General features: G+C 45.6%; 1 protein-coding gene across 3 annotated transcripts in view; it reads right to left on the bottom strand.

Annotated features, from left to right (window-relative positions):
- lpar3 (lysophosphatidic acid receptor 3) overlaps nt 1–19,585 on the bottom strand; it is a 151,752-nt gene extending 132,167 nt beyond the window's left edge. Inside the window, exon 1 of one of the 3 annotated variants that reach the window (XM_072510323.1) lies at nt 19,113–19,585. The gene's annotated coding sequence lies outside the window, so the exon portion shown is untranslated. Of the gene's footprint in view, nt 1–19,105 lie in introns of all 3 variants that reach the window. The other 2 variants (XM_072510322.1, XM_072510324.1) reach the window with 2 other exon arrangements.
- Nucleotides 19,586–21,413: the final 1,828 nt, after the last annotated feature.

Genomic DNA, 21,413 nt, shown 5'->3' with positions numbered 1-21,413 from the left:
GATAGATCCCAACCGGACCTGGGGACTTGTCCACCTTAATGCCTTTTAGAATACCCCAAACATCCCCCTTCCTTATGCCGACTTGACCTAGAGTATTTAAACATCCATCCCTAGCCTCAACATCCGTCATGTCCCTCTCCTTGGTGAATACCGATGCAAAGTACTCATTAAGAATCTCATCCATTTCCTCTGACCGCACGCATAAATTCCCTCTTTTGTCTTTGAGTGGGCCAACCCTTTCTCTAGTTACCCTCTTGCTCCTCATATATGAATAAAGGGCTTTGGGATTTTCCTTAACCCTGTTTGCGAAAGATATTTCATGACCCCTTTTAGCCCTCTTGATTCCTCGTTTCAGATTGGTCCTACATTCCCGATATTCTTCCAAAGCTTCATCTGTCTTCAGTCGCCTCGACCTTATGTATGCTTCCTTTTTCATCTTAGCTAGTCTCACAATGCCACCCGCCATCCATGGTTCCCTCATCTTGCCATTTCTATCCCTCATTTTCAAAGGGACATGTCTGTCCTGCACTCTAATCAACCTTTCCTTAAAAGACTCCCACATTTCATGATTACCCTTAAACAGCTGCTCCCAATCCACATTCCCTAGCTCCTGCTGAATTTTGTTATACTTGGCCTTTCCCCAATTTAGCACTCTTCCTTTAGGACCATTCTCGTCTTTGTCCATAAGTATTCTAAAACTTACGGAATTGTGATCGCTATTGCCAAAGTAATCACCGACTGAAACTTCAACCACCTGGCCGGGATCATTCCCCAATACCAGGTCCAGTATGGCCCCTTCCCGAGTTGGACTATTTACACACTGCTCTAAAAATCTCTCCTGGATGCTCCTTACAAATTCTGCTACGCCTCCAACACTACACGAGTCCCATTCAATGTTGGGGAAGTTAAAATCTCCCATCACGACCACCCTATTGCTCCTACATTTTTCTATAATCTGTCTACATATTTGTACCTCTACTTCACGCTCGCTTTTGGGAGGCCTGTAGTAAAGTCCCAACAATGTTACTGCACCCTTCCTATTTCTTAGCTCTACCCATATTGCCTCAGTGCTCGAATCCTCCATCGTACCCTCCTTAATCACAGCTGTGATATCATCTCTGACCAGTGATGCAACTCCTCCACCCCTTTTACCTCCCCCTCTATCCCTCCTGAAGCATCTATACCCTGAGATATTTAATTGCCAGTCTTGCCCTTCCCTCAACCAAGTCTCAGTAATACCAATAACATCAACCAATAACATTAGGGCAGCATTGTGGATAGCACAATTGCTTCACAGCTCCAGGGTCCCAGGTTCGATTCCGGCTTGGGTCACTGTCTGTGCGGAGTCTGCACATCCTCCCCGTGTGGGCGTGGGTTTCCTCCGGGTGCTCTGGTTTCCTCCCACAGTCCAAAGATGTGCAGGTTAGGTGGATTGGCCATGATAAATTGCCCTTCGTGTCCAAAATTGCCCTTAGTGTTGGGTGGGGTTACTGGTTATGGGGATAGGGTGGAGGTGTTGACCTTGGGTCGGGTGCTCTGTCGAAGAGCCGGTGCAGACTCGATGGGCCGAGTGGCCTCCTTCTGCACTGGAAACTCTATGAAATTCTATGATATTCCCAGGTACTAATCCAAGCCCTAAGTCCATCTGCCTTACCTGCTACACTTCTCGCATTGAAACAAATGCACCTCAGACCACCTGTCCCTTTGCGTTCATCATCTCTTCCCTGTCTACTCTTCCCCTTAGTCACATTGTTGGGAGATCAACAATGGTATCTGCACCAAATTTTCCATCAAGATGTATTTTTCTGCTTGAAGAATTTGGCTCACTTCCAACCCCACGCTGCCCCACCCAGAAGCAAAATCGGGGCAGGTAAACAGGGTTGGGAGTGGGGGGTGGGGGGGGAAGCAAGTGGAACATCTGCCCCTCACCCCGCATTCGGGAGGAAGTGCCACACTCTGGAGCTGCGGGCGAATCCGATTGGCCAACAGCCCCATCAATCCCGGCAGCTGTGTGGTCATTGCCAGGAATGCCGGTGAAGGGAGAAGTGGATTCTCGAAGGAGGCAATTCTGGGGTCTTATGCGGAGAGCACTTGGATAGTTCAGGTCGGTGGGCTGGATGAGGGGGGAAGTGGGGTGGACTTATGGCTGCGGGCAGATGGGGAGAGGGCTTCACGCTTAGGACGGACACCGCACAATCGGCAAAAGACAGCCCACAAAAAGAGAACTATCCTTCCCTCCCGTACTTTGAAGAATGGGGGCTGGGTTCTCCATTTTTGGGACTTCGTCCCCACGCCAGAAGAATTGGCGTGAAAGGGCCACATATTCCCCGCCCTGCAGGGGGCGAGCAGGGACCCAGCGTAAATCTAGCAGCTTTTGCTGCAGAAACGGGCCCCCGCATTTCCGGGTCAGAGGCCGTGCATGCACATGGCGGTGGCCTCCAGCGGCTGCGCCGTGCTCCATGGTGGACTCGGACCACGGAGCTGGACATTAAAAATAGACCCACGATCGGCCGCGTGCCCGACTCCGACCGCCCGCACAAACATTGCCCGGCCGTGTATAAGGCTCCTCTTGCCCTCCGATCGGCCCACCCCCGACCAGGGCGGCCGGGGAATGGGAAGTTTCCCGACCGGCAGGACCACATTAGATCCACGCCGTCGGGACTTCGGCCGGTCCAGGGCAGAATGGTGGGCGGAGTGGGCCTCCAGCAATGACCACAGGTAGGTGCTAGGCTCGGAGAGTACGCCGCGTTTCGGGGCCCGCAGAGGAGAACCGGCGCCGGCCCCGATTCCATGCAGGGAAATGCATTCTCCTCCCCGGTGCCGGCCGCGATTTCGGAGTTGGGTGCGGAGAATCCAGCTCCTTATTTTAAGAATTGGGCTTCCCATTGCTGCTTGGCTGCCCATTTCAAATGTTGTGTGGCTTGGGTAGTGTGTTATCAGGGTTAATTGGCTTGGTAACAAGACTAATTGACACTTGATTACTTAGTCATATATAACGGCAGGGCTGCCAATCTTGCTTCCCACCTAACCCTTCCGTGTTAGGGAGTGAACTCAAGGATGGGCATGAAAGTGGTGGGCTGGTCACCTGCATTATTTTACATGCCCCCCAAACAGCTAAAAGCACACCCAGAGGGGGCATATAACGTGCCGTCCTACAAGTTTACATTTGTATAAAATGGCATAACGTTTCGTCCCCCAGCTGAAACGTAGAATCCTCCAATCAATGACCCGAAATACTAAGGAGAAAGAAAATGTATTCAACGAGATATCCACCTGAAGAAAATGTATTTGTCTTGTGAAATTGAAACAGGAACTGGATCGGGCTCTTTCTGTAACAAGAAACACCAGTGATGGGTGTGCACCAGTTTACTGGTCAGCTACCTGAAGCAGAGTATAAGCTGTTGCACAAACCATAGCACTAAAAGCATATCAAATACAGGTGAATCCCAAGAATAATAACACTCCAGGTGATATTGGGAAATGGTTGAAGGTACTGGATACTGCGAAGACAATAGACCTGAAGACTTGTCGTCCAGAACTTGCCGCACCCCTAGCCAAGCTGTTCCAGTACAGCTACAACACTGGTATCTACTTGGCAATGTGGGAAATTGCCAAGGTGTGTCCTGTACACAAGAAGCACGACAAATCAAACCTGGGCAATTATTGCCCCATTAGTCTATTCTCCGTCATCATTTAAGTGATGGAAGGGGTCATCCACTGTCCTATCAAGCGTCACTTGCTTCGGAATAACTTGCTCACTGACACTCAAATTTTGGGTTCCGCTCCTGACCTCATTACTGCCTTGGTTCAAACTTGGACACAACAGCTGAACTCCAGAGGTGGGGTGAGAATGACTGCCCTCGACATCAAGGCAGCATTTGACCGAGCAGTAACAAAACTGGAGTCAATGGGGATCAGGGGGAAAACTCTCCGCTGGTTGGAGTCATACCCGGCACGAAGAAAGATGATTGTGGTTGTTGGAGGTCAATCATCTCAGCTCCAGGACATCACTGCAGGAGTTCCTCAGGGTAGTGTCCGAGGCCCCAACCATCTTCAGCTGCTTCATCAATGAATTTTCTTCCCTCATAAGATCAGAAGTGGGGATGTTCGCTGATGATCTTGCAATGGGCGGTACGGCAGCACAGTGAGTGTTAGCACTGTTGCTTCTCTCAGCGCCAGGGTCCCAGGTTCGATTCCCGGCTTGGGTCACTGTCTGTGCGGAGTCTACACGCTCTCCCCGTGTCTGCGTGGGTTTCCTCCGGGTGCTCCGGTTTCCTCCCACAAGTTCCGAAAGACGTGCTGTTAGGTAAATTGGTCATTCTGAATTCTCCCTCCGTGTACCCGAACAGGTGCCAGAGTGTGGCGACTAGGGGCTTTATACAGTAACTTCATTGAAGCGTTAATGTAAGCCTACTTGTGACAATAAGTAGACAATAGACAATAAGTCCCCGGGACCTGATGGGATTTATCCTAGGATTCTATGGGAGGCCAGGGACGAGATTGCTGGACCTTTGGCTTTGATTTTTATGTCATCATTGGCTACAGGAATAGTGCCAGAGGACTGGAGGACAGCAAATGTGGTCCCTTTGTTCAAAAAGGGGAGCAGAGACAACCCCGGCAACTATAGGCCGGTGAGCCTCACGTCTGTAGTGGGTAAAGTCTTGGAGGGGATTATAAGAGACAAGATTTATAATCATCTAGATAGGAATAATATGATCAGGGATAGTCAGCATGGCTTTGTGAAGGGTAGGTCATGCCTCACAAACCTTATTGAGTTCTTTGAGAAGGTGACTGAACAGGTAGACGAGGGTAGAGCAGTTGATGTGGTGTATATGGATTTCAGCAAAGCGTTTGATAAGGTTCCCCACGGTAGGCTATTGCAAAAAATACGGAGGCTGGGTATTGAGGGTGATTTAGAGATGTGGATCAGAAATTGGCTAGCTGAAAGAAGACAGAGGGTGGTGGTTGATGGGAAATGTTCAGAATGGAGTACAGTCACAAGTGGAGTACCACAAGGATCTGTTCTGGGGCCGTTGCTGTTTGTCATTTTTATCAATGACCTCGAGGAAGGCGCAGAAGGGTGGGTGAGTAAATTTGCAGACGATACTAAAGTCGGTGGTGTTGTCGATAGTGTGGAAGGATGTAGCAGATTACAGAGGGATATAGATAAGCTGCAGAGCTGGGCCGAGAGGTGGCAAATGGAGTTTAATGTAGAGAAGTGTGAGGTGATTCACTTTGGAAGGAATAACAGGAATGCGGAATATTTGGCTAATGGTAAAGTTCTTGAAAGTGTGGATGAGCAGAGGGATCTAGGTGTCCATGTACATAGATCCCTGAAAGTTGCCATCCAGGTTGATAGGGTTGTGAAGAAGGCCTATGGAGTGTTGGCATTTATTGGTAGAGGGATTGAGTTCCGGAGTCGGGAGGTCATGTTGCAGCTGTACAGAACTCTGGTACGGCCGCATTTGGAGTATTGCGTACAGTTCTGGTCACCGCATTATAGGAAGGACGTGGAGGCTTTGGAGCGGGTGCAGAGGAGATTTACCAGGATGTTGCCTGGTATGGAGGGAAAATCTTATGAGGAAAGGGTGATGGACTTGAGGTTGTTTTCGTTGGAGAGAAGAAGGTTAAGAGGAGACTTAATAGAGGCATACAAAATGATCAGGGGGTTGGATAGGGTGGACAGTGAGAGCCTTCTCCCGCGGATGGATATGGCTGGCACGAGGGGACATAACTTTAAACTGAGGGGTAATAGATATAGGACAGAGGTCAGAGGTAGGTTCTTTACGCAAAGAGTAGTGAGGCCGTGGAATGCCCTACCTGCTACAGTAGTGAACTCGCCAACATTGAGGGCATTTAAAAGTTTATTGGATAAACATATGGATGATAATGGCATAGTGTAGGTTGGATGGCTTTTGTTTCGGTGCAACATCGTGGGCCGAAGGGCCTGTACTGCGCTGTATCGTTCTATGTTCTATGTTCTAATAAAGATTATTATTATTATTATGTTCAGCACCATTCACCACTTCTCTGATACTGAGCAGTCCATATACAAATGCAGCAAAACCTGGACAATCTCTACGTTTGGGCTGACAAGTGGCTAGTGACATTCACGCCACACAAGTGCCAGGCAATGGCCATCTCCAACAAGAGAGAATCTAACCATCGCCCCTTGACAGTCAATGGCATCACCATCGCTGAATCCCCACTAACCTGGGGGTTACCATTGACCAGAAACTGAACTGGACTAGCCACATTAATACTGTAGCTACAAGAGCAGGTCACAGACTAGGAATCCTGCTGTGAGTAACTCACCTCCTGACTCCCAAAAGCTTGTCCACTATCTATCTGCATGTGTCACAACACCCTGGGCTGATGTGTGGTTGACCCAGAGTCGCAACACAGATGAAATTGTATTTTATTTAAAATACCCGAGTTTCTTGGCTGAGCACAAATAAACTGTAGTCACCAGGTTTGTAACTTTAACACAAGTAACCTTTTATTATCTACAGTATTGTAATGAAATGGACAGAAGATGTAACTGACTATCTAATACCCCTTTCCCTACCCCCCTCCTAACTGCCTCCACTCTCTACATATGTCCACATATACAGACAAACAACATAGAGGGGAAAGGGTGATTGAAAGGTAAAGAAAGTATTAATGAAATCAAAGGATAAAGGATCTTTGATGCACTGGGATGGTTTCCAGTTAATGTCTTTCTGAAGTTCAGGCTTTTGTTTTGGTATTTCTTCCTTCTAGACTTGAGATGGTTTTCTCTGGCAAGGTTGTCTACCTTCTCTGCAGACTCACCATCATTTCAGGTTTACAGTTAAGGATGTGCCGGTTACTCACTGGTTTTAGAACCAAAAAGCAGTTCTTTCTTTCAGCCAGCAGGCGAGAGTGGGAAGAGAATGTTCTTTCGCCTTCCAAGGTCCAATCACTTCTACCATGTTCTCCAAGAAAGCATCACACAGGAACCAATCACTGACTATTGCCAGGCAGAAAACTGTCCCTGGCCAACCCACTGGTTGCTGTTTAGCCAATCAAAACCAGTTCCTAAGATTCACTCGGCGCCGAATAGTCTGGCCTCTCTTCTCCAAACATATAACCTGGGAACATAATGTGCTGACAAGCACACTGCTTCAACTTGAGTCTTCTCCTTAAAGGCACATCCCGATTATATGCTCCCCTGTCTCTCCACTCCTGCACTCCCTTTAGTTTATATTGCCTCTCTCATTCTACACACTTAATTTCACACTTCTTGGAGTTAAATTTCATCGGCCATTTTTCCATCTATTCCACCAATCTGTCTACATTCTTTTGAAGTTATACACTATCCACCTCACAGTTCACAATATTTACAGATTTTCCATCATTTACTATTATTGAAATTGTGCCCTGAAAACTCACGCCTAGGCCAAGAATATATAATCAGGAAAAACAAGACAGCCTCTTCCAGTCCAAGCAGCAACCCTCTGATTTCTGTCACTCAACCAATCTTATATCTTATCGTGCAGTCCAGCATTTGTAAAAGTCCTTTTTGTGGAGCGGAATATTTACTCAGGCTTAGATTTATTCACAAAGTGAAACAGTGTCTTGTGTGGGTTTCCTCCGGGTGCTCCGGTTTCCTCCCACAAGTCCTGATAGACATGCTTGTTAGGTGAATTGGACATCCTGAATTCTCCCTCAGTGTATCTGAACACTGCAATGAGGTTACTGTGAAAAGCCCCTAGTCGCCACATTCCAGCGCCTGTTCGGGTACACAAAGGGAGAATTCAGAATGTCCAAATTACTGAGCAGCACTCTCCTGAGTGGGAATCCGCAACTTTCTAAGTCAGAGGCAGGAATGCTACCGACTACGTCACAGTTAATAGGAGTGTTCCTTTATATCAACACAGGTAATTACCCAATGAGCGTAACCCCAGAGCAATCAGCTGTAATGCAGTGAGTGCCGGCAAGTTCTATGAGTTCAGCAGGAGACCAAGTCTGATTATGCGACATTCCGAAAATCCATATAAGCAAAGTAAAGTCGCCATTGTCCCAGAGGACCAGAGGCTGCTTTAGCCTTTGAGGTGGTGATTTAACCGGAGGATCACCACACCTCAGGCGAGGGGGTAGGTTGAGAAGGCGGGGCCTTCCTGAATAACCTCAGCCGGTGCGGGAATCGAACCCGCCATGCTGGTCTCGCTCCGCGTCACACACAGCTCAAGTTGGTGCCATTGGATAATCATTGGGAGGTACCTCTGACTACGTTTATCAACATGAAGGCGTGCAAGGTTCGATCCCGGCTCTGGGTCACTGTCCGTGTGAAGTTTGCACATTCTCCCTGTGTCTGCGTGGGTTTTGCCCCCACAACCCAAAGATGTGCAGGGTGGGTGGATTGGCCACGCTAAACTGCTCCTTAATTGGAAAAAATTAATTGGATAACATTAAGGCGCGCGGATGAAACGTAAGACTTCGCTGCAGTTGATATTGGATAATGAACACAGAGCATTGATTGAACCTCAGATTCTGCTAGACTGTACACAATCTTAACCAGTTGAATCACAAAGGAAGCGGGATTCACAAATGTGACAAACAACTACCGTTGATTTTCATGAACGCTGGTTATGGGTTGTACTAACTAGAGAATTAACTTGTAGTTATTAGAGAAGTGTTAATACAAGCTAAACAACACACTACAAACTGACAAGAGAGCATTAACTATCTGCATTCATGTGGACAAATTCATTTTGTTATGATGCCAGTTGATATTATGTCTGGACAGGAAGATCCCAAAATGGAACACTGGCTTAAAAGACCATAAGTTGTACTTTAAATAAAACATGGAGAAACTGAGTCTCAGGACTGCTAACTAGGTTTAACAATAAGAAAAAAAACATTTATTAAACATGAAAAGTTGGATTATTATACAATACCCTTTTACAACACTCCCTTATCTTAATGAATACACACAGATTTTAAGATTACAAACAACATCTTAAGCTACATTGGTCTCATTAATACACAAAGACCCTTTCTTTCCACTCTGAGCCCCAAATCAATGTTTGTGGATGCCTCCTCACAATTGCCCCAGACGATTGCCACAACTCCAAAAACAGGCTTTACAATCTTCTCTCACAATACAACTTTCCCTTAGCAGTTTGCAGTCCAAACTCCAGTCCGGGTTTTCCACTTTTAAACAATGTTTCTGCTCTATTTTTTACAGCACATCCAGTCCAGGACTTTACACCACCACATTTTAGCTTTTCTTTGTCTTAACTGCACAAACTCTGAGAGCCAGCCACCGATATCCATAATTATTTCAACCCACATTTCACAGGCTGTAGTAAAATCTGACAAATCTGATATCTTTCTGGCATCTCAGCCTTCTCAGATTTGTGTGTCTTTCCAGCTCATTGCTCATCTTGTTGTTCAGTATCATGTCTACCTGACTTCTCTCCTTGTAAATACCAAAGCAAAATAATTATTTTATATTTTTGCCACCTCTCTAACATTACCTCCCTTCGAATACATGGGCATAGCACAACTGTGGCTGCACAGGGTATGGACGATGCATCCTCCTGCTCGGTGAGTGGAAAGTGAGGGATGGCCCAAGGTGCAATTGTGGATTGAGTCTCAGATTATTGAAGACATCAGATCAACCTGTCCACTGAGATCTGTTCGGAGATTCCTCATTTCCCTCCACCATCGAATAGTCAAAGGAGACATCCCGTTATAAGCTTTGTCCATCATTTCAAAGCAGTAAGCACTACATTGTCAGAACTCCTGCCCCCTCTGCATCAGAAGGCTGTGGGTTCGAGCCCCACTCCAGGACTACAACATGTAATCTAAGCTGACACTTCAGTGCGGTATTAAGTAACTGCTGCATTGCCATCTTTTGCTTGAGACATACAGAGCTTGGTCAGTGAGGTAGGTTTTATTGAGTATCCTAAAGGAGGAGAGATGTTTGAGGGCTTCAGCAACTGAAGGCACAATGGTAGAGCGATTAAAATCAAGGAAGAGCAACACTGAGAAAATCAGATTAACTGGTCGGTCATTTTGGGTGCCGTCTGTGGGACACTTCTGAACAAGTTGTGGCTGCCTTGTTTCCTGATATAATGACGGAATATAATTCTCTGCTTGCTCCCTCCTCTCCTTCATATGTTAAAATGTAAAGTTAATCAAACAGAATTAAGTAAATACACATCTAAAGAAAGAGAGGCCATGTTCTCAATTTGGCTAGAAATGCTGGTTACTATTTAGCACGGCTGAATGTTTATTGAACAATGAGTTAATCCTTTCGAGCAGATATCATGGAATTTAGTGACATTCGATATCGATCATAACATGATGCAAAGAAAATAAATGGGAACGAAATGCATCTTTCCTGTGAATCTCCAGAGCATTTAATGTATCTTTTGGACTAGATGTAGATAGATGGGCCGATTAATTTTCCAAATCTTGTGGCTGAAAAGACAAAATGTTCTTGAGTTTCCCAGCTGTGAATCTCATTAAGTACCATCTTATAATTCCCTAGTGTCAGTAATTCAGTAATTTAAACTGAATTGAATCTTAATATACTCATGCACCAATTCGAGTAAACCTGCCCTGAGCATGATTGGCAAATACAATTATGTAATATAACGTTTGCTAAGAAAATGAAATGTTTATATTGTAATGATTCAACAAGAAAACATGTTAGGACCTGGTATTTGTCCAGAGAGGTGATCATGTAGCTCAGTGGGTAGCGTCCCTGCCTCTGAGCCAGAAGCTGTGGGTTTGAATCGCACTCCAGGACTTAATGGCCAAGGAAGGGGCATTCATAACGCGGTCAAGCAGCCTGCAAATCCTTGCAAACACTGGTGCTAAGAGTAGGAGAGATTCCTGGTCAGCGACGCTTGATGTGGGATGGTGCCACACAAGCCTCAGGCGACAGATGAGTGACCTGTTCTAGGACTAACTAGCTATGGAAATGGACAAAAGCCTGCCTTAGTGCATCACTAGGTGCAGGGAAGAATTGGAAATTGGAACCGTGTGAGGAAATAAGCTCCATGGTCCCAGATTCGATTCCCAGCTTGGGTCACTGTCTGTGCGGAGTCTGCACATCCTCCCCGTGTGTGCGTGGGTTTCCTCCGGGTGCTCCGGTTTCCTCCCACAGTCCAAAGATGTGCAGGTTAGGTGGACTGGCCATGCTAAATTGCCCTAAGTGTCCAAAATTGCCCTTAGTGTTGGGTGGGGAACTGGGTTATGGGGATAGGGTGGAGGTGTGCGTTTGGGAAGGGTGCTCTTTCCAAGAGCCGGTGCAGACTCGATGGGCCAAATGGCTTCCTTCTGCACTGTAAATTCTATGAATATTTGCATTGGTAAGTGTTAGAACAAAGAACAAAGAACAATACAGCACAGGAACAGGCCCATAGCCCTCCAAGCCTACGCCAATCATGTAAACTATCAAAATGAACCACCTGTATCCTTCTATACCCCGTCTGTTCATGTCTATCCAGATAAGTCTCAAAGGTCGCTAATGTATCTGCCTCAACCAGCTCACTTGGCAGTGTATTCCAGGCCACCACCACCCTCTGTGTAAAAGACTTCCCCCGCGCACCTCCACTGAACCTATCCCTTCTCACCTTGAACTTGTGCCCCCCTTGTAATTGTCATTTCCGCCCTGGGAAAAAGCCTCCAACTTTTCACTCTACCTATTGCCCTACTAATTTTATAAACTTCTATCAGGTCGCCCCTCAGCCTCTGTGTCTCTAGGGAGAACAACCCCAGTTTATTCAATCTCTCCTCATAGCTAAAATAAATAAGGTATAGTTTTAATTGGAATGATTTAAATTTTCCTGTGCCTGGAAGGGTAAAATCTATAGTTAGACTCTTTTTAAAAATTCATTCTTGGGATGTGGGCGTCGCTGGCTGGCTCAGCATTTGTTGCCCATCTCTAATTGCCCTTGAACGGAGGGACTTGCTCGGCCATTTCAGAGTTGGGCAGTTAAGAGTCAATCACATTGCTGCAGGTCTGGAGTCACATGGAGGCCAGACCAGGTAAGGACGGCAGATTTCCTTCCCGAAAGGACATTAGTGAACCAGGTGGATTTTAACGAAAATGGGCAATTGTTTCATGGCTATCATTAGACCTTTAATTCCAGATTTTTATTGAATTCAAATTTCACCATCATTTGCAAGACGGATGACAAATTTGTGTGGGTGTACACACCAGGATTGACAGGCTGGGTTTATTTTACTTTGTAAATGGATGGCTGAAGGATGACCCAATAGGATTTTGCTAAAATTATGTAAGATTTAGATAGAGTGCAGGAGACAGAGGGGATTTTTCCTCTTGTCGGGAAGAGCATAACTCGAGACCAGATATCAGAGAGTCACCAAGAAATCTACTGGGCATTCAAAAAAATCCTCTTCACCTAAAGTGTGGTGAGAATGTGGAATTTGCCACCACAGGGAGTGGCTGAAGTGAATAACATTGATGTATTTAAAGGGAAACTGGACAAGCATATAAGCAAAATGAAAATCGCTTATTGTCACAAGTAGGCTTCAAATGAAGTTACTGTGAAAAGCCCCTAGTCGCCACATTCCGGCACCTGGTCGGGGAAGCTGGTACGGGAATTGAACCCGCACTGCTGGCCTTGTTCTGCTTTACAAGCCAGCTGTTCAGCCCACTGTGCTAAACCAGCCCCTACTGGGGGGAGGGAACACAGGGTTAAGGGTGGTAGATTTAGAAGAGAAAAGATGAGATGACCCTCAAGTGGAGCAGAAACATCGACATGGACTGGTTGAGTCCAAAGTCTTGTTATATCCTACGTAATCTTATGAGGCCAAAGCCAGGGCCCTCTGCTGATGGGTCAGTAATAAGATGTTGTTCCTTTATAGTGCATGCACCCCCACAATACCATCCATCTGGATAGTGGGCCATGGCAGTTGCATGAATATTAGCTGCTGTTTCCCAGAATGGCTGGGGGCAATTTTAAGCCATTTCATGGTGGGCTTTTCATGACTTTGTTAATAGGACAGCCTGGATTATTCATGTCTTTTCCAATCTCCTGGAGTACAATGTCTGCACAGTGAAGCGCAAGTGAGACAGCACAGGGAGCCACACAGACTTGAGCCTCCCTGACACCGTGCTTATGAAGACGTTTAGCTGTGTAGTCACAATCCTGGTGTGGCAGCTGTAGGTCCATGAGGTAGAGCAATATTCTATAGCAGAGGAGACCATGGCCACAGTTGTAGTGTGATGTATTCTGGCTGGGCACCCTGTGACAGACAGCTACGTAGGATCAGGAGGAGGCCATTCAGCCCATCGAGCCTGCTCCACCATTCAACCAGAGCATGGTTGATCATCTATCTCTCACGCCATTTTTCCCACTATCTCCATATTCCGTAAACATAGAAACATAGAACATCAGAGTAGTAGGAGGCCATTCGGCCCTTCGAGCCTGCTCCGCCACTCATTATGATCATGGCTGATCATCCAACTCAACAGCCTGACCCTGCCTTACTCCCATGTCCTTTGACGACCTTTGTCCCAAGTTCCATATCTAACTGGTTCTTGACGTTTTGGTCTCAACTACTTTCCCTCTATGTAATTAGCATCCCGAAATCTATTGATTTCTGTCTTGAACAAGCTCAATGATTGGCCTTTCACATCCCTCTGTGGCAGAGAATTCCAAAGATTCACCAACCTCTGAGCAAAGAAATTCCTTCTTACATAAGAACATAAGAACTAGGAGCAGGAGTAGGCCATCTGGCCCCTCGAGCCTGCTCCACCATTCAATGAGATCATGGTTGATCTTTTGTGGACTCAGCTCCACTTTCCGGCCCGAACACCATAACCCTTAATCCCTTTATTCTCAAAAAAACTATCTATCTTTATCTTAAAAACATTTAATGAAGGAGCCTCAACTGCTTCACTGGGCAAGGAATTCCACAGATTCACAACCCTTTGGGTGAAGAAGTTCCTCCTAAACTCAGTCCTAAATCTACTTCCCCTTATTTTGAAACTATGCCCCCTAGTTCTGCTTTCACCCGCCAGTGGAAACAACCTGCCCGCATCTATCCTATCTATTCCTTTCATAATTTTATATGTTTCTATAAGATCTCCCCTCATCCTTCTAAATTCCAACGAGTACAGTCCCAGTCTACTCAACCTCTCCTCGTAATCCAACCCCTTCAGCTCTGGGAATAACCAAGTGAATCTCCTCTGCACACCCTCCAGCGCCAGTACGTCCTTTCTCAGGTAAGGAGACCAAAACTGAACACAATACTTCAGGTGTGGCCTCACTAACACCATACACAATTGCAGCATAACCACCCTAGTCTTAAGCTCCATCCCTCTAGCAATGAAGGACAAAATTCCATTTGCCTTCTTAATCACCTGCTGTACCTGTAAACCAACTTTTTGCGACTCATGCACTAGCACACCCAGGTCTCTCTGCACAATGGCATGTTTTAATATTTATCATTTAAATAATAATCCCTTTTGCTGTTATTCCTACCAAAATGGATAACCTCACATTTGTCAACATTGTATTCCATCTGCCAGACCCTAGCCCATTCACTTAGCCTATCCAAATCCCTCTGCAGACTTCCAGTATCCTCTGCACTTTTTGCTTTACCACTCATCTTAGTGTCGGCTGCAAACTTGGACACATTGCCCTTGATCCCCAACTCAAATCATCTATGTAAATTGTGAACAATTGTGGGCCCAACACTGATCCCTGAGGGACACCACTAGCTACTGATTGCCAACCAGAGAAACACCCATTAATCCCCACTATTTGCTTTCTATTAATTAACCAATCCTCTATCCATGCTACTACTTTACCCTTAATGCCATGCATCTTTATCTTATACAGTAACCTTTTGTGTGGCACCTTGTCAAAGGCTTTCTGGAAATCCAGATATACCACATCCATTGGCTCCCCGTTATCTACCGCACTGTTAATGTCCTCAAAAAATTCAACTAAATTAGTTAGGCACGACTTGCCCTTTATGAACCCATGCTGCGTCTGCCCAATGGGACAACTTCCATCCAGATGCCTCGCTATTTCTTCCTTGATGATAGATTCCAGCATCTTCCCTACTACCGAAGTTAAGCTCACTAGCCTATAATTACCCGCTTTCTGCCTACCTCCTTTTTTAAACAGTGGTGTCACATTTGCTCATTTCCAATCCACTGGGACCACCCCAGAGTCTAGTGAATTTTGGTAAATTATCACGAGTGCATTTGCAATTTCCCTAGCCATCTCTTTTAGCACTCTGGGATGCATTCCATCAGGGCCAGGAGACCTGTCTACCTTGAGCCTCATCAGCTTGCCCATCACTACCTCCTTAGTGATAACAATCATCTCAAGGTCCTCTCCTGTCATAGCCTCATTTCCATCAGTCACTGGCATGTTATTTGTGTCTTCCACTGTGACGACTGACCCAAAAAACCTGTTCAGTTCCTCAGCCATTTCCTCATTTCCCATTATTAAATCTCCCTTCTCATCCTCTAAAGGACCAATATTTACCTTAGCCACTCTGTCTTGTTTTATATATTTGTAGAAACTTTTACTATCTGTTTTTATATTCTGAGCAAGTTTACTCTCATAATCTATCTTACTCTTCTTTATAGCTTTTTTAGTTGCTTTCTGTTGCCTCCTAAAGATTTCCCAGTTCTCTAGTCACCCACTTTGTATGCTTTTTCCTTCAATTTGATACTCTCCCTTATTTCCTTAGATATCCATGGTCGATTTTCCCTCTTTCTACCGTCCTTCCTTTTTGTTGGTATAAACCTTTGCTGAGCACTGTGAAAAATCGCTTGGAAGGTTCTCCACTGTTCCTCAACTGTTTCACCATAAAGTCTTTGCTCCCAGTCTACTTTAGCTAGTTCTTCTCTCATCCCATTGTAATCTCCTTTGTTTAAGCACAAAACACTAGTGTTTGATTTTACCTTCTCACCCTCCATCTGTATTTTAAATTCCACCATATTGTGATCGCGGCTTCCGAGAGGATCCCTAACTATGAGATCAGTAATGAATCCTGTCTCATTACACAGGACTAGATCTAGGATCGCTTGTTCCCTCGTAGGTTCCATTACATACTGTTCTAGGAAACTATCGCGGATACATTCTATAAACTCCTCCTCAAGGCTGTCTTGACCGACCTGGTTAAACCAATCAACATGTAGATTAAAATCCCCCATGATAACTGCTGTACCATTTCTACATGCATCAGTTATTTCTTTGTTTATTGCCTGCCCCACAATAGTGTTACTATTTGGTGGCCTATAGACTACTCCTATCAGTGACATTTTCGCCTTACTATTCCTGATTGCCACCCAAATGGATTCAACCTTATCCTCCATAGCACCGATGTCATCCCTTATTATTGCCCGGATGTCATCCTTAAATAACAGAGCTACACCACCTCCCTTACCATCCACTCTGTCCTTCCGAAAAGTTTGATACCCTTGGATATTTAACTCCCAGTCGTGACCATTCTTTAACCATGTTTCAGTAATGGCCACTAAATCATAGTCATTCACGATGATTTGCGCCATCAACTCATTTACCTTATTCCGAATACTACAAGCATTCAGGTAAAGTACACTTATGTTGGCTTTTATACCTCTGTTTTGAATCTTAACACTTCGATCAGTAACCTCTCCTAAGTTATATTTCCTCTTAACTTTTATTCTAATTTTCCTCGGCGTTGAACCCATATCTTCATGTAACAACCTGCCGCGTCACTTACCATTAATGTTTTTACTTCCCGTTTTATTCCTTTTAGTATTCCTGGGCCTATTCACTGAGCTCCCCTCAGTCACTGTACCTTATACTGTCACCCTTTTTGATTTTTGACTCTGGCTTCTCTGCCTTACACTTTCCCTATTACTGCCTTTTGTTTCTGTCCCTGTTTTACTACCTTCTGACTTCCTGCATTGGTTCCCATCCCCCTGCCACATTAGTTTAAACCCTCCCCAACAGCTCTAGCAAACAGCCCCCCAGGACATCGGTTCTAGTCCTGCCCAGGTGCAGACCATCTGGTTTGTACTGGTCCCACCTCCCCCAGAACCGGTTCCAATGCCCCAGGAATTTGATCCCTCCCTCTTTGCTCCATCTCTCGAGCATTATCTCAGTATTAAATGGCCTTCCCCTTATTCTGACTCTGTGACCCCTGGTTCTAGACTCAACAACCAAGGGAAATATCCTATCCACATCTCAACATTTTGTAAGCTTTAATAAGATTGCTTTATTTTTTTTAAATGCTGGAGGATACAGGCCTAATTTCCTCCACCGCTCCTCATAAGACAATCCCGCCATCCCAGGAATTAGTCAGGTGAACCTCTATTGCTCTTCCTCTATGGTAAATATATCCCTCTTCCAATAAGGAGACCAAAACTACACAATACTCCAGCTGTGGTCTCACCAATATTCTAGACAATTGCAGCAAGACATTTTTACCCCTGTACTTGAATCCCCTTGCAATGAAGGCCAGAATATTATTTGCCCTCCTGATTGTTTGCGTAGTCTGCCTGCTGGCTTTTAGTGGCTCATGAACAAGGACACCAGGTCCCTTTGGACACCCACACTTCCCAGCCTCTTCCCAGTTTTGAAGAAATGCTCTGTCTTTCTGTTTTCTTCTACTAAAGTGGATAACTTCAGACTTATTCACAATATATTCCATCTGCCAAGTCCTTGCTCACTCACTTAGCCTTTCCAAATACCCTTGCAGACTCCACACAACTCGCATTCCCACCTAGTTTTTTTGTCCATTGGCAAATTTGGAAATATTACATTTTTTTGCTGGGGAACTGACGACAGCCCACATGGGAGCTCCCGTTGTGCATTAGTTTGTTACGAATTTGCAGCTAATGTCATCAAGAAGATGATCAATTGCCTGAAAGTGGCCTCCCAGTCTGTAAAGCATCCAGATGTGCATGTACTGTCCAGTACTTACACTGGCAGCGAATGCCTGCACAATCTGTTTGTGCCAGGCACTGCGTGCCAGAAGGGTCAGAATCCTTTCTGATAGGGAACAATAAAGAAATGAATCTTAACAAAATTGTTTCTCTGGGCTCTTCCAATAAGATCCATCTCTTCATTGTCCTCTATCAGGGACCGTTCTGAGCCATGAGTGTGGACCAATAAAGTAAGTTTGAACAGTTTGGATGAAATGAAAACTGCAACAAGTTAGTTCTCACCTTTGAAGAGAAAAAGTGGGTCAGTTTCTGCAGTAAACTCAACATTTAAATGTACACAGCACCTCAAACAGGGAAAATCATTTCAACCTATAATAACAATAATCTTTATTGTCACAAGTAGCCTTACATCAACACTGCAATGATGTTACTGTGAAAAGCTCCCAGTCGCCACATTCCGGCGCGTGTTCGGGTACACAGAGGGAGAATTCAGAATGTCCAAATTACCTAGCAGCACGTCTGAAAGTGAATTTGAAAACAATCGGTGGCACGTGAAGGGGTGTGAGGTGGCATCCAGAAAAGTTTTAGAGGGTGAAATAGCCCTGGGAACGCTTGCACCAGTTAAACTTCCTATCTTATTAAAAACATGTCACACATATCTTTAAAACGAGAGCGAGCTACGGCCAGGGGCAACAGTGATCCTCACCCAGCATCAATGCACCAGATTCCCTGGTCTTCGAACTGCTGTGTTAGTACAGTTCACAAATTGGCGGAAGCATTTCCCGACGTTTTAACATCAACTACAGTTCAGGAAGAATTCCATTGCCCGTGGACTTCTTGTGTGATATCGAAAGTTTGCAAACACATCTCCTTTGACAGGGGTTATTAGGTGACCAGGCCATTGCTCTAATCTTTATAGCATTCGATTGATATAACAAGAAACCGCATTCAAAAAATAAGACAGCAGACTGGAAATGCAGATCTGGCTATTTCACTTTTAAACACAGTCACCACCATTCACACTGGTCCCATTTGCTTACTTTGTAAAACCCCTGCGCTGTTCTCGGTCATTTCCATTTCATTAAATTCCGGTGGCTAAAGCCCGGGTGATTAACTAATAATTCACCGAATTGTGCATTTGGAAACGAAAGTATATTTGAAGTCCTGGCTGGGGAATCTGCTTTGCTGCGTTGGGAGACTTACCCCTTACCTGTGAAGCGCAAGGCTGGTCAACAAAGCAGAAGGGAGCCCTGGTCACATCAGCAAGGTGCAGGGCTCAATGGCATTTTGCTCACCTTCTCCCGGTTTTCTGGGGGCAAGGGTGGGGAGTGGGTGAAGCAGCAGTGGTTCCTTCCAGTGATCTCTGTTCTTGCAGCGTCGCTGGGCGAGTTTCTCTGCCGCCCCCTTGGGATTTATTTTTCTCTCTCTCTGTTGCGTTGAGAAAGTTGCCGAGTTGCTCAGCCCTGGCTGAGTGCCCTCAAGGAAAGGTTTTCTCCAAACTTTGCAGACAGGACAGCCCCCTGGCCAGTGCGGGGAGGAGAGGAGAGGAGGAGGGGACTCGCGAACAGGTGAGGACGCTTTGCCTGGACAAGAGGTGCTTTGAGGAAGTGCTGGGCTAAGATTCCTGTCGAAGGTAAATTGTGTTAACAAGCAACACTGACTCCCAAGAAGTGGGTGTCTCATTTCCCTTCATGTTGGAGCACGTTCACCCACTCACAGGAAGGGAACATGTTAAACAGGTCTGGGAATGTCGACACGTTGTGCCTCCTGGGTGCGCCGCTGATTTCATCATTCACCCAAGGAGATCTTATATAGAGACAGACCCTGGAGAGGGGCGGAAGCACCCAATTTAAAAAAATGAAAATCGCTTATTGTCACAAGTAGGCTTACTGTGAAAAGCCCCTAGTTGCCACATTCCAGCACCTGTTCAGGGAGGTTGGTACAGGAATTGAACGGTGATGTTGGCCTGCCTGAGTCTGCTTTCAAAGCCAGCAATTTAGCCCTGTGCTAAACAGCCCCTAATTGTAATTGCACCAGAAATACTCATATCCTTGTCTGTCCCCAGGCAGTTCCAGCTAGTTTGTTCACGTTGATATATAGTCTCCACGTCCCAAGTTATTTTGGTCCTTATGTAAATGTAGATCCTAAGAACATACAAATTAGGAATAGACCATTCAGCCCCTCGAGCCTGTTCCTCCAGGAGCTAACACTAGGCGGACCAGATTGTCACCTTAACCTCATTTGCCTCCCTTGTCTAACTCGGCCTGGAATATATTCCAGGACCCACTGCTCTCTGGGGTAAAGGATTCCAAAGATTAACAACCCTCGGAGAGAAGAGGGGACACGGTAGCACAGTGGTTAGCACTGCTGCCTTACAGCTCCTGGGTCCCAGGTTCAGTTCTGGCCTCGGGGGACTGTTTGTGCAGAGTCTGCACGTTCTCCCCGTGTCTGCGTGGGTTTCCTCCGGGTGCTCCGGTTTCCTCCCACAGTCGAAAGATGTGCAGGTTAGGTGGATCGACCAGGCTAAATTCCCCTGCTTTTTCCTCGTACCCCTACACATTGTGTCTATTCAAATAATCATCAAATGTCCTCTTGAATGGCTCGATTGTATTTTGTTTCCAGTTGCTGTTATAACTGGACAGGAAGATCCCAGAATGGAACTCTGGCTCAAAAAGACCATGGCGGGCTTCTCTGGTCCGCCCGCTGCATATTCCTGCGCGGAGCACCCTCACCGGCAGCAGGATCCTCCGTCCCAGCAGTCAACCAATGGGATTTCCCATTATGGCCACCCCACGCCGTCGGGAAACCGGCGTACATGGGTGTTGCTGCTGACGGAACAGACGATCCCGCCGACGGAGATTTCCACAGCATAACTTTTACTATTTCTTCTCTTTCCCTTTCTTGTTGCTCCTCCTGCATTTCAAAATTCTTCTTTTCAATTTCTTTCCCTTTCTCTCTTACCTTCATTTCTAATTGTTTAATTTGTAATTGAATTTTAGCTCTTTCCCAATTGCCTCACTTGGTCCAGCTGACAACCCTTCCAATTTTAAATGCTTTGCTACGCTTTCAATAATTTCAATTCTCCTGCAGGTAACCCCAATTCCAATTTATCGGCCAATTGAGTTAACTCATGGTTACTTTCTGCAAACTGGTCAGAATTACATCCTCCACCTTGAGGAAAATCTTAGTGACTTCCAGAGGCATTTTGGATTCTAACCTGCACAATATATCTCACAGTAACTCCAACTCTTTGGTTCAGTACCTCAGTACCCTGCTTACTCCCTTTTTAATACATATTTGTATTAGAGTTTTTCCATCTTTACAAATAATGCAACAAACCCTCAAAACTGATCTTGAATAGCATGAATACTTCAACAGGGGTGGGTTTAGCACAGTGTGCTAAACAGCTGGCTTGTAATGCAGAACAAGACCAGCAGTGCGGGTTCAATTCCCGTACTGGCTTCCCTGAACAGGTGCCGGGATGTCTACTTGTGACAATAAGCAATTATTA

This window comes from Scyliorhinus torazame, chromosome 7, assembly GCF_047496885.1.
Source record: "Scyliorhinus torazame isolate Kashiwa2021f chromosome 7, sScyTor2.1, whole genome shotgun sequence".
Taxonomy (NCBI): domain Eukaryota; kingdom Metazoa; phylum Chordata; class Chondrichthyes; order Carcharhiniformes; family Scyliorhinidae; genus Scyliorhinus; species Scyliorhinus torazame.
Note: the sequence above shows the minus strand (reverse complement) of the source record. Positions and strands in the feature narration are given on the sequence as shown.